General features: G+C 37.0%; 1 protein-coding gene across 1 annotated transcript in view; it reads left to right on the top strand.

Moving 5' to 3' along the window:
- The first annotated feature begins 736 nt into the window (after positions 1–736).
- The window catches only part of LOC127177339 (pleckstrin homology domain-containing family G member 2-like), a 53,219-nt gene continuing 37,014 nt past the window's right edge, over positions 737–16,941 (top strand). Inside the window, exon 1 of the mRNA XM_051129583.1 lies at positions 737–1,324. The gene's annotated coding sequence lies outside the window, so the exon portion shown is untranslated. The remainder of the gene's footprint in view (positions 1,325–16,941) is intronic.

The following is a 16,941-nucleotide window of genomic DNA, read 5'->3' as shown; positions in this document are numbered from 1 at the left end:
TGGTTTATGCTGGTCCTTTGTTGGTTTATGATGATCCTTTGTTGGTTTGTGCTGGTCCTTTTATGGTTTATGCTGGTCCTTTGTTGGTTTATGCTGGTCTTTGCTGATTTATGCTGGTCCTTTGTTGGTTTATGATGGTCCTTTGGTGGTTTGTGCTGGTCCTTTTATGGTTTATTTTGGTTTATGCTGATCCTTTGTTGGTTTATGCTGGTCCTTTGCTGGTTTATGCTGGTCCTTTGTTGGTTTAAGCTGGTCCTTTGCTGGTTTATGCTGCCAGCATAAACCAGCAAAGGACCAGCTTAAACCAGCATCAAAACATACCTACCAGCATATGCTGTTTTTTTCACCAGGGACAGTATGCTCCGTATATACAGAAACTTGTCAACCAATTAACAGGTTTTTACTGTAGCATTTTTACAGTCTTTTCATGAAATCATGCTCTTGTTTTACAGTTGGGTTATTTGACATCTGAGGATGTAGGCACTGTGTCTTAAAACAACTTCATTACCTCTCCGGTTAATTTAACGCGTTTTAATGGCTCTACAAAGTTGATAAACTACCGCTGTTCACCGAGACGCCCTCATAACATAAACCGAGCTTTGTTGATCTCTGCACTCATCCGTCGTAATTGTACGCTTTTGGAGTAACTGATCATATTCCCTTTAGCAAAATGATGAATGAGGACAGCAGCAGTAAAGGAGTTAACACTGACAGGAAGTTCAAGGAGTCCGTGTCCGCGGGGGGCACGTCAATACTCCTCTCACACTCGCGTTCACTTACTTTCAAGGCACATGTAGCCTCCAAACTCCCTTCACTCTTTCTCATTTCTCCAGTGGCGTTTTCTTAGCTTTTTTTTCCAATGAATACATGTCCTACGTGGTCTAAATGTAGTATGAGTGTGGATAACGGAGACAAAGAAATCAAAAGGAAAATGTTCCATTAGTAATTTTGGGGTTTTTAACGCCGGCGTTTTTTTTCGCGGAGCGTCTGTAGTGAGTGACGCGTGATTGTTACTCATATATGGGACTGTGCTCGCACCAGCAGTAAATCCAGTGAGGATGACACCTCATACTCAGCGGCAAGACTCTCAAGAAAGTTGGAAACTGAACACTGGAGCATCCAGCGCTGCTTAGTACAGTACAATACGGGAAACCAAGCTTCCAGACGCGTTGTTTAGTCAAAGCAAGTAGGAATACTCACTGATGCGCACGATCCGGGAAAACTGTTGATCCTTTTTTTATCAAAGTGGGATATTAGGATTGGAAACTGAGCACGTACATTGGATGCGTTACTTTTGATGTCTCCGATCAGCACAGCTGTAAAGGTAGGTGTTACTATGTCAGACTTGTCATTGTGATTTTCTCACGATTAAAAATAAGGGAAGTAAGGTTTATGTATTTGCATACCATCTTAAAGACAGCATTAACACTTTACAGTATACTATAAAATAATATTTATTAGTTTCTATCAACTGGTAAGTAGATTGATATGGTTAACAAAACAAGGAGATTGACATATGACACAGTAATGATGTATTAAAATGTGTGCAAGTCAAAACTTGTGTCTTTCACCATCATCACTGTCATCATCATCATCATGTCTTGGACCTGTAAACTCATTCTTGTTTAGTACAACAAATCCTCCTTTTTTTGTCTAGCAATACTTAATCAGATTTGTTTACTCACTCCAAAATTAATTTATGTCACACAGTTCCAAATTATGTTTTCATAAAAGATGCAGCTTATATTTCACTGTAGCCTGCATGAAAAGATTGTTAGCTGGTCTTAACTGGTCTCCCAGACTGTCGTCTGGTTTTTAGAGGGTTTTTTTTGGACTTTGAAAAGTCCGGACCGGCTAAAAACACTTGATTGTGAGACAAAATCAGATAAAACCATATTAAACCAGGCTGGATTAAGGTGATTTTTCAGCAGGGTTCTACTGTACACTTTGTTGCTGGTGGTCTAAGCTGGTTTTCTAGCCTGGAGAGTGCCCAAAACCATCACAGCAGAGCTGATAACCACCTTAGGTTGATAGTTTGAGAGTATAGACTCATTTCTTAAGATAAGTGTATTACCTCAGTCTTAGCTCATAGGCAGCAGTGGAAAACCCTTCAGCATGGGATTGCTTTCAGCATCAGATCTCTTGTCAGACATTTAAAGTCCAGGCTTTCTCAACCGCTCTTACACCCCCCCCCTCTTGCTCAACAAACACTATTTTCTTTAGCAGCTGGAATGCTGACTATTCGGGGTGGACAAATAAAACTTCCCAACGAATACCGTCTGGTCTCAATTTACTCACTCGTTAGTTCAGCCGGGAATACAAACTCATTGAAAAGATGTCAGTCGTTACAAGTGGGAATCTGTTTGTGCAAATATTGCCTGCGTTAACCCCAAAATACGTCAGTTTCTGTTAAAAAAGAAATTCGGCTTCAACTTGGATCAATGAAACCATGTGACTGATTGGACGAAAACATATGTAATGCATTCCATGCTGAATTTCATTATAGCGGTGTTGTTTTGCGAGTTCATCCTGGTGTGCTTTATGACCTAAACACACACTACACAGTTTGTCTGTCATTTCATCTGTCAATCAGTAGATCTGTGGGGTCATGTTTATTTTCCTTTCAAACACGCAAGACGCATGTATTCTCGACCGGCTTCAAGGTCTAAATTTTCGTCAGAATGTCAACAAGTATGGATTTGAGTTCTGAAAGCTCTCCACAAATGGCACTTCATTGTTTTTCCAGCTTATTATGTTATTTTGAAAATTGCAGCATATCTCAGGGCCAAACAGTATGTTAAATGTCGCCCATTTGGGTCTTTAGAGGGGAAAAGGGTATTGTTTGGTCATTTTCATCATATCAAAGAGAAGAATAGGCTTCAGGATTGGTCATGGAATCTGAGAGGCAGGAAGTCAGCCAAACCCTCCCTCTGGATTTTTGGACCTTTGAATGTGAAGGTTAACATGCAAAGCCCTGTTTGCTTTGAAAAGCAACATCCCCTTTTCACCATCCACTTATTCACTTGGAAAACTGTCTTGCTAATGCCGGCCTGCTGCTTAGTTTACCGTGAATTTAGGAGACAAACCCCCTCCTCCTAAGAGCTCGGAGGGAATATGCCAAATCCCCATTTCCTCCCAGTGCACCCCAGCTACAAGAATTTGGGCTGATGAGCTTCCCAGCTCCATGCTCCCTTAAGGAGAGATGCGGTACAACCTGTAACTGAGGTGCAAAGCGCAGCTCGAATTGTGTGTTATCGTCTTTCATACTGTCAGTATTTTTGTTGCTTTAATGCTTACTTTTACACCACATTAATCTTCACATTAAGGAATGTTCTTGCTGAATGCTGAAAGGTTTGATTTTTCAGGCTCAGCTTATACATGCTCATTAAATATCTTTGCACTAAGGCAGCATGTCCACCAAAGCATTTTTTCCCAAGGCTAGCGTGTTTTTTCGCTTGTTTTCAATGGGTGCGCCACAATTTTTAAATCGGCAGGACCGTGACAGGGAAGAATAAGTTTCGCAAGTTTCCATTGTAGTTTTGCTGAATATTCCTTTTTCGAATTGCCTGACAAACCACCTCATGCAAGCATAAAGACTTTTTTGCAGTATATGGAAGTTTCCAGTGGGCGTGTTTAAGTCAATTTAATTTCGATTTTAATTCACGCAATTTGAAGGGTAATGGAAATGCAGCTACTGTCTCTTTTAGCCAGCTAACCAATCACAGTAGAGGAGGGGTGGGACTAATACCACACTGACAACCGTCACACTGCATGTACTACGACTGAACAACATTGGAGAAGATAGTAATATTGCTTGTCCCTAGCTACGTTTCCCATTACCCTTTAAATTATGCGAACTGAAATTGCAAATTAGCAATTTCGTAACTCCCATATCGCTTGCGTGAGGTGGTTTTTCAGGCAATTCGAAAAAGGATTATTTTGCAAAACTGCAATGGAAATGGCTTTTTCATAGTTAAAGTTCACCTTGCGTACATCAAAGTCACAAGATCATTGTTTAATGTACTATAACCCCAAAAAACACTTCATAAGTAGCCGCTTACACAAGCATTGACTACACAATGCTTGAATAAGGGGCTCTCCTTACAATTAAAGCTTGGTTAAACTCTTATTTACACTTTTTTTATAGGGAACCCCAGGTATTAAGTTTGTTTGGCTTAATGTAACGTAAATTATGTGTTGAACTGAAATATGTAGTAAAAAACCCATGAAATATTTACATTATACTAAAAATCCACATCGTTTTATACATATTTTGGACTATGGGGGCGCCATTTTTTTGTTGACGTGAAATGGTTGAGCTACTGGTGCTACATATTGCTATTTTTACCCCAACACAACTCAAGCTTACTTGTGGTGATGGATATAAGCGTAGGCTTAAACCAAATGTGGTTCCATAGATTTTCCCCCACAAGGAGTCTAAATGCTCCTGGATATCGAGTTAAATCCGCGTCGACATGTTTACATCCTGCCAGGTTGGCATCTAGCGTTTCTTGTCTCTGCCATTCGTAAGCTCTGCTGTACCTCAGGAGCTGTGGTCTACTAAAAGTCTCAAAGGCTTTAGGGCTGAAGTGGACAGAACAAAGACGCAGGTCTTTAGGAAGTTTTATTCGTCAACAAGCATCTTCCCATTCTTTCGGTAGAAAAGCAGTGAAGGCTTACATCACTTCTCTTGTTGTCCTTCGACTGAAAATTACAAGCAACACCTGCACAATGTGGCATCGTATCAGTATTTTATTTTCAGAGTTGTGTTGCGGTAAAAATAGCAACAGGTAGCACCAGTAGCTCACAGAGTGCAACCATTTGACATCATCAAAATAATGGTGCCCCCCATAGTTAAATCCGCGTCGACATGTTTACATCCAGCCAGGATGGCATCTAGCGTTTCTTGTCTCTGCCGTTCGTAAGCTCTGCTGTACCTCAGGAGCTGTGGTCTACTAAAATTCTCAAAGGCTTTAGGGCTGAAGTGGACAGAACAAAGACGCAGGTCTTTAGGAAGTTTTATTCGTCAACAAGCATCTTCCCATTCTTTCGGTAGAAAAGCAGTGAAGGCTTACATCACTTCTCTTGTTGTCCTTTGACTGAAAATTACAAGCAAAACCCACACAATGTGGCATACTATCAGTATTTTATTTTCAGAGTTGTGCTGCGGTAAAAATAGCAACAGGTAGCACCAGTAGCTCAACGAGGGCAACCATTTGACATCATCGAAATAATGGTGCCCCCCATAGTCCAAAATGTGTATAAAATGATGTGGATTTTTTTTATATGACATAAATCTTTCATGGGTTTTCTACTACATATTTCAGTAAGATACATCATTTACGTTATAATAAGCCATACAAGTCTTAATACCCTTAATTCCCTTTAAAAATAAACAACTGCTTCAAAACTGGCTTATGGGTGTGTCTAATTAACGCTGTAGAGTATCAAATGTCATCAACTTATATTTCCCCCAGACTTTTCTTACTCATAAATTAAAAACCCATTAGAGAATCTTGAGGGAAGCCATGGCGAAATTAGTCTTCTGGTGTTTGACGTCACGCCTCTGGCACTCTATTAGAAAATGCATTTCATTTTGAGGTTTCATTTTCATCTTGAATGCAAAATTTCTCAGATATCCCTAGATAAGAGCATCTGCCCAGCAGATGTTGAGGTTTTGATGGAGGTCGTAATGCAAACACAGACAGAATCCCCCCCAACTCCGACCTCCGAAGCCCCCAGAATGAACGTTAGAGCAGTCCCACAGCAGCCAAAAGCCTGACTTTACACCCGTCTCCCTCAAACAGCGGCATTTCCGACACTGGTGGAGGAGAAAAGAGCTGGAAGCTGTTCAAAGAGTTGATGGGTTTGGGAGGGGACGAGCTTGTTGACGGTGGAGTTTGCTGACTTTGTCCATCTCAAGGAGTCTTGTGTTTGCAGTGGTGACGTTTCCAAGTGCAGGTGTGTGCAAACGCACAGCTGTGAATGCCGTCCTCTGTCTGGTGACTCAAAACCGCACTGTCTCTCTGCCCGACTTGGCTGCGTCCTCTATGAGTAATTCATCCCCGCCCTTCTACGCTTCTCTTTGACTCTTGAGCACCCCAGGTTTCTGTCAGCACCCATGCCACGTTCTTTCATCCGGGTCAAAGTTCAAGACATTTTTGCGTCATTCCTTCTGTCTACACTTCGCCTTGCCTGGATCGTTGTCCATTTGTCTTTTTTTAATCTCTTATCTTAGATCACTAGAAACATTCCTGTTCGTAATGTATAACTGTTTAAGTTCCCAGACTTGGTACACTATGCATGACATAGCGCTTCCTTTTCCTGGCTACTAAAAGGTCCATTAGCCCCCCTTTTCCCGCTGTTGATAAATTGATGGGGCTGCATGCTAGTTTGTCACCTTGAACTTTATGGACAGACACTTATTATTTTATAGACACCATTTGCAGCACAGCTTTCCTTCTATAATTAGTTGCATACACTAGGACAAAGGGAATTTCCCTGGTGGAGCAGGCAAGAACTCAGGGCTACAGGCCCTTTTTTTTTTATAGCCTCACTCTTCACTACACCCGATGACACTTTTATTGAGCCTCAGGAACTTGGATGTTTCAGCCCTCTCGGCCAAAACTCTTTCCCCTTACTGTATATTCTCTGGGGAATAATTGCCTTTCTGTGCGATCATGACACATTTCTGAAAAACCGTGAAAATGGGTCTTTTGAACTATATAAACTGCTTTCTATTGGTCGTTGGGAGGTCACTGGCCTTGTTTCATCGTGTGAATGGCAGGGAAAGCTCTGCTCTTGCTGGCCAGTTGATGATGGCCAAATTTGGACGATCTCACATGGACTGCATTACTGATGCACAGCTGTTTTACTGTGCAGTAATGGGTCATTTCAAAATGTAGGCCAAATTCCCAAAGTTTCAACATTTGTGCATGAAATGTGTTAAACACTGAGCTCAGTAGGAACATTTGGAAAAAACTGATCAGTTTGGCTGGTGAATAATAATGATTTGACTTAACATTTTTTTAGTAGTTCTAACTGATTGGTAGACATGTTTTTTCTACTTTTTGTGCGTCTTGTGCAATGACTTTAATAGACCTATTAAAAAAGTATTTGTAAAATTGTGTTTTTGATTAGGGGGTGGGGGAAGAAAGTCAAATATTTGTTACTGTTATACTGTAAAAAAAAAGTTGTTTCAACTTAAAATAAGTGTTTGTGCAGCTTTAAAATTTTAAATTTAGTCAACACGAAATGTTAAGTTGTACTACGTGAAAATGTGGATATTTGAGTTGAGTAAACTTAAAATGTTAAGGCAGCATGAGAACTTACTTTTTTAAGTTGAAACTGTTTATTTATTTTTTCAGTGTATGATAGTTAGGGGTGTGCAATGTATATGGTTTACGATATCATAATTTTTGTTTAAAAGATATATGATTTGGCATTATTGAGTCTAAAACCAAACAAAAACACACCCAGAGAGTACACGTATACTAGGTTAGACTATTTCTCACTGTGTGATTTAGTCTACTGAAATACTTTTATAATTCCCCCAAAATTCAAGATGTGGGGCAAAAATGTCCCTGTATGATTTTTCATATGTCTTTTATATTTATATAATCTGATATAGTTAATAGCCGAAGAGTCACGCGAAGAGTGATGTTTTTCTCCAAAATTGCAGCACAATTGCATATGCATATTGATTTGAGGAACAGCTCAATAAAGAAGTTAATATTAACTGACTTACATTTTAGAAGTTCCTGTTTTTGCTCTATTTCATCAGCGAAAATAGCCTCAAACAAAGCCACAGCTGAACTGTTTTGCGTCTCTGAGCAAGACACATTGGTGTTTCGGTACTGAATCAATCAGCCGTTTGAACGAATCGGTTGAATGAATGACTCAATGACTCACTCATGAAGTAATTTGCCACCACCTACTGCCGATTTTCAAGTTTATACTTAAAGTATATTTTCCCTTTTTTATCCCAAAATATTTTCAAATATCAGTTTATTTTTTTCAACGTTTATTTTTTTTTAAACATCAAAACACCAGTGATGCATTTGTAACTGCAGGTTAAATGCATTCCTGTCCTGCATTAAACAATCTGTGCCATTTCTGCATTGCAAACACAAATTTTGGCAATACCGACTTTTGATTGGTAACTGCTCTATAGCGTCTTACTATTTGACACAAAAGATGATTCATACATTAATTAGGTTAGAAAAATTGGCTTTAAACATGTAAAAATGCTCATAAAAGGTAAAAGTCTATTTAAACTTAAAAGTTAATTTCTGTTACTCTGCAAACTCAACTCAGTCAGCTGTCCACGGCAGTATCGTCTAATTATCGTTATTGACAAAATTCCAAAAAATATTGAGATATACTTTTTTTGTCATTATCACACACCCCTACTTGATATCAAGAAGAAGAAAGGTGTCATTGGTGGAATTAAATATAAAAAAAACAGTTTTCTTGGAAAGAGAGAATTTTTGCATAATCTTTCCTTAGATTTCTTTATTAATTTTTTAATTAATTAATTAATTAATTCATTCATTCATTTATTACTGTAACAAAACTATAACAAGACTGAAAGTGTGAAATATGACTGTACCTTGACCACCCCACCTCAAATTTTTTTTAATTTGTTAGGTTGAATATCAGTTTTCACATTATGTATCTCTAAATCTGAGTATAGCTGAACCATCTGTCACAGATTATAGACATGAATTTATCCATAACTTAATTTTGACTAAATTTGTAGTTGCTGCATTTTGGCTTTGTCCAGAATCTACTCCTGATGTGACCAACTGGCAAATGCTTGGTTTTAAAGTCACTTATTTTTGTAACCAGCTACATTTCTTCTGTTGTCACTTTGTCAAGCAAAACAAAACTCTTGAAATATGATGATGTGGAGTGTGGCTCATGTGTCCATGTCTTTACTTATAATTGTTTTACCATTTCAAACCAATTATGATTTGCTCTGAGAAACAGTTGTGTCATTATCATATTTTACAACCCCCAATCATTATTGTCTAAGAAGATACAATATTCAACAAAGGCTTGAAACAAAAGGCTTGAAGCTTCATACAGCGTGGCCTACATTACTGTCCCTCCCTCCTCACTGCCCCTTCGCTTTCATGCCCACTACATTTCCTCACCAGCGTATGTGTAAATAGGGGTGACCACCCCAGTCGCGCATTATCCATTGTGTTTGTGAAGCCTTTGTTGTCTAACTGAACAAGGAAAAGGCTAAAAAAAAAATGTTGTGCTGGCAGTGGGCAGACATGTCGATGGGGGAGTAGAAAGGTGGATGGCAGTGCTGTGGTCCGGGCTCCAGAGGGAAATGTGAAGGTCAGCTGGAAAAGAAACAATAACCTTCAAAACTCTCGGCATGAGACAATAGAGCAGCAGGGCCAAGACTGACCCCGTTGCATTGGCTACAAAAGTCACTCTCCTGTTTATTTATATTTGGGTGCATCAGCATTGACCTCAGTTTGTGAATAGGTCAGCTTTTGAACATCTAAACACATCTCAGCGCCTCCACACGCTCACATACACCTCTGTTTATGTGTGTCGGGCAGTTTAAATAGATGGACGTTGCGTTGGGTGTGACTGTGTTTACAGTATTGGGCTCTGTTTGCAATGTGAATTTATCTGTTGATAATTCTTTACAGTTCAGTGTCAAAAGTAATAGTTTTGAATGCTTTTTATACTGTAGTTGAAACCAGAAGGTTTGCTTCTGGTTTGTGATTTTGGTTGCAAATTAACTATGAAGAAAATAAATAAGTATCTGACATGTTTAGTGAATAAAAGTTCTTTATTGGCATCTGTGGCTCCAAAAAAGAACATTTAACCTCCATGAAACCTTTCCTTGCACAAAAGGTTTCTTACAGCAGAAAAACATTCTAACGTTCTTAAAAGGGTCATCGGATGCCCGTTTTTCACAAGCTGATATGATTCTTTAGGGTCTTAATGAGAAGTCTATTATATAGTTTGGTTAAAATTTCTCAGTGGTAGTGTAAAAAACCTTATCTTGTCAAAATCAGCTCTGTTCAGAGTGAGCCATTTTATTGCATGTTCCTTTAAATGCTAATGAGCTCTGCTCACCCCGCCCCTCTCTACTGTGGGGTGACGAGCTGGTCTGTTTACTTAAGCTTCGTTTAGCCGCGAAACTTGCTAACTAGCACATTATTAAGAAAGACGATTTGCAAAGATGCATGAAAACCCTTATACTCACTTCTGCTGTAGGTGAAGCTGCATCACGAATGATTCGCGCGAACATAGACACATTTATGTAGATCACCGGGTGCATTTTCTTCTAAAACGAAAGTAACATTAATCCTCTGCGTCTTCAGTGGCTCAGATGTTGGGAGTAAATGATGACTGCTATGATCATCATTATTACACCGGAGACATTGTTGTCTTCCCCTGCACCGGAGTAGACACAGTGGCGGTTGGAGACAGATTGTTACAGCTCAGTCAGGGCAGGTCTAAGGTAAGACGGTCATGTCAATCAACTATCGTGGGAGCGGCCTTTGTCGGTGTGACGTCACACCGACAAGAAGCTGCGAATGGCTTAATTTGAAAAAGGTGATGTTTCTTATAAAGATTACAAAAATATCACTAGGTGGATTTTTATTATAATAGGGTGATTGTGTACACACACTGCCAACACAAATTTATGTTTATGTAGGTGGTTGGTGAGATGAGAAGTTCAAAAATCTTTTAAAAACTTGTTTTAAAAGCATTCATCAGGTATTTAAGTTGATTTTATGTAATTAAAAATGACAAATGCAACATTTTTTAAAAAAGTTAAGACTGAATGCACATGAAAATGTCAAATGGTGTAACCGACAAAAAATTAGAAATATTAAATATTTTATCCACCTAGATGCCACGTAAGCTTACTCATTGAAATAAATATTTAATTTTAAAATATCACACGAAAATACATTTTATTAGGGTTGTCTCTAAATGTAAATTTTAAGGTGTTTTTGCAATATTTGGCAGGACATATGCTGAAAACACCTCTGTTTTCTAAATAATCTTTGACAAATTATGTAAAAAATGTTTTTAAAAACACATTATTATACTAAACTAGATAATTACATTTTATTCAACATTAATTTTCCTGTATATAATTATATTTTAATGAACAATACTGGTTACACCAGTTGACACAAACCAGTTACGTCATTTGACCATGTTGCTTCTACAGCCAAAGGCCATTGTTTATTGAAGAAATTGACTCTGAAAATCAAGCATGACTGTCAACAAGTTCAGCTGAAGTGCTTTTATTTTCAATGCCAAAAATAAATAAATAAATAATATGAAATTATCATAGTGATGAACAGTGAACTCATGACTCATTTTGTAAGTACAGTTAAGAAACAATATCTGACAAGAAATCAGGGTGCTGAACAGTGAACTCATGTCTCATATTGTAATATTAATTTTCGAACTGTAAGTTCGTATTGTATTGTGCCATGTATTGGGAAAACGGGGCTCTGTTATATAATATTAATTATAAAATGTCAGAAATTTAATTAAGTGTATTTTACAGATGTAAATTGTAATTTTTGGTTAACATTTTTTATCAGTGAATTTATGTTAAAATGTTAATAAAGGCCAGGGTTAATAAAGGCCTCCTGAAGCGAATCAATGCACTTTTGTAAGAAAAATATCCATATTTAAAACTTTATAAACCGTTATCTCTAGCTTCTGCTATCTATCGCACTCAGAGATGGCAAAAGTACACACATCCTTCACTCAAGTAGAAGTACAGATACTCATGTTTAATAATACTCTAGTAAAAGCAGAAGTACTGACTACACTTTTTTACTCAAGTTAAAGTAAAGAAGTATGAGCTCAGACATGTACTTAAGTAAAAAGTACCCAATACTACTACCTGTTTTAGTGTCACGCTGGTAACTGGACCTCATATCATATCATATGTGACACAAAATAATCTACATTTAAAATTAGCTAATGCATGTATCAAGGCTAAACAAACTCCATGTAGAACAGGGCCGGACTGGGGCAAAATTTCAGCCCGGAAAATTTCACACTCATCCAGGCCATCCCATACACCCACAACACATTCTGAAACCATGGACAACCCTTTTTTTTTTTTTTTTTTTTTTTTTTTTTGTATGGCCATCACATTTAAATAAATGTTTAAAACCTTAGGCTAGGGCCATGCAAAATCATTAAAGGTTCTCTCTTAAATTGCACCTTCACTTCTATTTTCCTTTTCAGTCTGTTCATTTTCCATGATATCTCTCTGCATCTCACTTTGTGTGTGTTTGCTTTTTGCACTAATTTTCTTGTACCTGTCACTTTTCCCATTAGCCATTTACTGTTATGAGCACAACTGTCTCCACCTTTCTGAAAAACAACCACCTCATTATATTCTATTTGCAGTAACAATTTCATTTAAGTCCAATTTAAAGTATCACATCATGACCAAGTGTTGTTGTTTTATCTTAAAATGGCTTAAATACTATAGATTTATGAAAACTATATTTTATAAATTGCCTAAATGTCAAAATTAGTACAATAATGATAACATCATGACAATGTCTTTACAGAAAAATCCTAATACTGAGCATGTTATTGCATTATCATGAGTCATATTTTTCTCTTACCAAAATTAACCATGGTTTATTACAGTAAAAGTATAGTAACCATGTTTTTTTGTTTGTTTTCTTTTTTAAACAATCCATTTTATCCCCCAAATATTATCTCAAAATGAATTAAAACAAGAAAATTTAGACTTGGTCCACAAAAAGAGAATGTTTGCAATTATTTTGCACATTTATTTTGAAATTTTAACCCTTTTAAATTTAATTAAACCGTATGGACACAAAAAAGTAGCATCACATCATTGACCACACATATATTTAATATGATGGTTTAAATTTAAAAATGGTTTAAAATAATTATTCAATGATTTAATCATAAATACTTCATTGTTTTACTTCTGGATGAAGAATCTTTTGAATGATTCAATGACAAAAAAAGTTTAAGTCACTTTTTGCCACCAACAATGTAATCAACACAAACGTTATTTGAAGCAACAATTACATCCAAAAGATGACTTGGTCTATTTTGATCGCTACCATAGACATTAGTGTTTATATCCGAACTATAAACCAATAAAAGTTTTAGCCCAGTATTTCTGTAATAATATAAATGATTGAAAGACATAAATAATACTGTGTGGTTGAAAAGAAGCTGTTTCTTACCCAAACATGGTAACTGCTTTCTCTTTGAATGTTCCGGTAAGACTTTTTCAAACTTTTAATTTACGGGTGAATTGTTGTCATAAGATTGCATAGGTGTTTGAATCTCGATCTTTTAATGATTAATCGTGCAGCTCTACTAAATGTTGAAATGCTCAAGCTTTCAACATATAAAATCCTCAGGTTTTTATTCTAACGGAATATTGGTGAAATGCTGGTGAAACTTCTACACACAAAAATGTCAGAAATTTTGCCAGTGTAAGTGAAGTGATCCTAGCGCACATTGCATTCACAAGGTTTTGAAAAGCAGCATTTACTATGATCGCTCGCAAAACGTAAATAAACAATGCTGTGTGTCACTCTGAAACATACACTGCTATAGACAATATATTGTAATTACTGTAATTATACTGTATATCAGGGAGCCGCTATTAATATGCGGGGCATTGAAACTTCTGAATGCACGGTCGCTTTTTACTTTCACTTTCGAGTTTCGCGATCACACATGCTCTGTGTATAGAGCGGCAGTTCTTACCACACATTTTACAAGTTTAGACTCTGTCAGTGGTGCTCAGGATCTGCAAATCATTCACCATTGTCCTCAGTCATCTCTCCTTACTCTGTTTATGTGGAAAGTGAAATGTACTGTAATGTAACAGGCAACCATTATCGGCTAACCATGCCTCTTTAGTAGCTCGCAACGTTATTTGTTTTCTGTGCCTTTCTGAATACAGATGGATGCTTCAGACACCAAACACCCAACTAACTGATGAAACAATACAGTTTGTAAACCAAAATATGTCCAAGTTACATTCTTTATTATTAAACAAAGCAATTAAAACAACAACAGTCTTCATAAATCAATACGTTCTTAGGAAACAGTGGGTTCATAGCGAATTATCAGAACTTATTTCAGCAAGACAGTAATATTGTTATTGTAGTTTATCTGAAAGCTGCACAGGTGTACATCACATCTTAGCACAAAAAATAGATATTTTGAGCACTCACTTGAAAATGCACACAAAGTATTGTATCAGTTGTACTTACAGGTTGTGGTTTGGAAACGCTTGTTCCAAAATAAAGAAGATTAAAAGTTAAATAGGATAAAAGCTGAGATTAGAGAAGGAGTCCTCTGTAAAATGTAGAACACAACAACAAAAGGATCAAATTGTATTGCTGTGATATTGTGGAAAAAAAAGAATTTTAACCACTGATTGATTCTTCACATAATCTTCATCATATTTGTAGCAGTAGCCAGAAATACACTGTATGAGTCAAAATTATTTGTTATTTTGTTAATTGTTCATTTGTTAATTATTTAAATTATTTTTCTTTTATGCCAAACATCTTTAGGATATTAAGTAAAGATCATGTTTCATGAAGATATTCTGTAAATTTCCTACTGTAAATATAACAAAACTTAATTTTTGATTAGTAATATGAATTGCTTCATGAAGAACTTTATTTGGACAACTTTAAAGACAATTTTCTAGATATCAGTATATTGTATGTCAGCCAAATATTGTCCTATCCCAACAAACCATACATCAATGGAAACCTTATTTATTAATCTCAATATAAATCTCAATAAAAAAAATTGACCCCTATGACTGGTTTTGTTGTCCAGGGTCATATATGACCTGCTCTTTAAAATAATGATCATTTGCTTTAATTGCATGCAATTTCAGGTTTATTACAATTAATTGTGCAGCCACATTTGTTTATTTTAATGTGACATTTGATTTAATTAGCTTTTCATCAACTTTTTACCACAGAATAACAACTAAAAAAGGCAAGTAAATTTTCTAAATTCACGTCTTTTTTCTTTGAATTCTAAGTTTACATTTCGCAATTTTGTTTTTTTGGTTTCTGCCACAAAATAAAACAAATAAAAATCTGCATTTCTACCTCACAATTCGGAGTTTATATCTTACAATTCTGCCTTTTTTCCTAAAAATTCTGACTTTTTTTTTTTTTTTGCAATTCTAAGAATTCTCAGAATTCAAAGACAAGGTATAAACTTTCCCCTCTTTCAGACAATCCTGAGATTATATATCGCAATTTTCTCCTATTACGTGAAAAAAAAAAAAAAAAAAAAAAGTCATAATTGTGATATGTAAACAGTGTGGAGGACAAAAAAAAACATCTGAATTGTGAGATAAAAAGTCACAGAAAAAGTAACCCCCTGCATTTAGGAAACCCTGTTTTATGACTTTTGGAATGTTTATTTTCAAGCCTTTTTGCTGTGTTTTTCAGTGACTGACTCTTATATAACAATACAAGAAACAGTGATTTCCTTCACACTAACATATAATTGTCATCCAGCTCTTCTACCCTTTAGACACGCAAAAGAAAACTCCCCAAAACGCACAGACACACACGCATGTGCAGGCAAGAACACGCACACAGCTGTCCAGCTGTGCTCTCATGTAATAGGACTCTGTCAGCGGGTAGTTTTGTCTCTGTGACTGTCAGAGTGCGGAGCGTACGGATGCACCTGGAATGATGCCATGAGAGATGCAACTGTAATGAAAATTACAGGGTGGAAAAAGGCCTCCTGCTCGACATTTTTCATTATGACAAAGTTGCAGTTTTGCTCGAGGAGCACGTCAGGGTGTTTGGAAGACGTATGGAGACTGGCTGCTCCGCATTAGGGAGAGTGGAGTCTCGCTAACCTCATTCTAACCTCTGCGCTGGCTAACCAGATGTTGGCTCTCATCCGCTCAGCCTCAAAAATACTTGCTGTCCCCGTCCCCCTCAAATTCACCCCCCCCCCCAACGGAAACATTTATTCGCTATTAGAATCTGTTGTCGGAAAGCGAGTTAATTTTTACCACAATTCCATTTCTGGAATTCGGGAATTTCGCAGCAAACAAGCTCTGGAGCCAAGAAAGTACATGGGGTTTTAACCGCAAAGTGCTTGTAGTGTTCTACAACCTTCATGCTTGCAGTTACAGGAAGTGAGATGCCTTTAATGAGGCAAGAGCTGGAAATGGGCCCTAAAGGACCCAGGGGACTGCGGTGAGAAACACTCTGAAGGACAGTGCGTGGAAAAGTGCCAGGGCAATTTTTAATTTAGTCTGGTTACGAGACATCCAAAACAGATCATTACGCTTGGCTCCGAGTGTTTCGCTGCGACTAAAGTATGGACACAAACAGAGCTGCCTAAATAACAGGAGCTATATCTCGCCCAGACCGACTCTCTGTCTCTCTGAGGGTAAATGATCCAAAATGTTAGATTAGTGGACCGTGACCCAAAATTTGGTTGCACGTTTGTTTTGACAGAGGGACAAAACAATGCTGAATGTGAATGATGAAGTGCAACTAGCCATAGATACGTGATATGTTAGTTTATCTGTATCAGTCGTTTTTGGATATTTAAATGTAACAATGTGGTCATCAGTTGTTGAGTATGAATCAAAATTCAATAATGTAATCACACTGTACAATTTACTTGCCTGCCTTATTTATTTATTTGGAAAGAAAAAAATAAAAAATCTGTTTAATATTAAGAATATTTTTATACTGTATGTTCTGATGTTGTGATATTTTATTTGTAACTTACTTAGAAAGACTGTCCTTCTTTCAAGCATTTTTATTTTAATAATTTAATTTTAATTTATTTTACAAACAGACCTTGCTGTGAGTTGAAAGTGCTACCCAGTTATTATTTTTTTATTGTGTTTTATTTTATTTT

The sequence above is a fragment of the Labeo rohita genome, chromosome 15 (assembly GCF_022985175.1).
Source record: "Labeo rohita strain BAU-BD-2019 chromosome 15, IGBB_LRoh.1.0, whole genome shotgun sequence".
In the NCBI taxonomy this organism is placed as follows: Eukaryota; Metazoa; Chordata; class Actinopteri; order Cypriniformes; family Cyprinidae; genus Labeo; species Labeo rohita.
The sequence above is the reverse complement of the archived record's forward strand: the minus strand, read 5'-3'. Positions and strand labels throughout refer to the sequence as shown.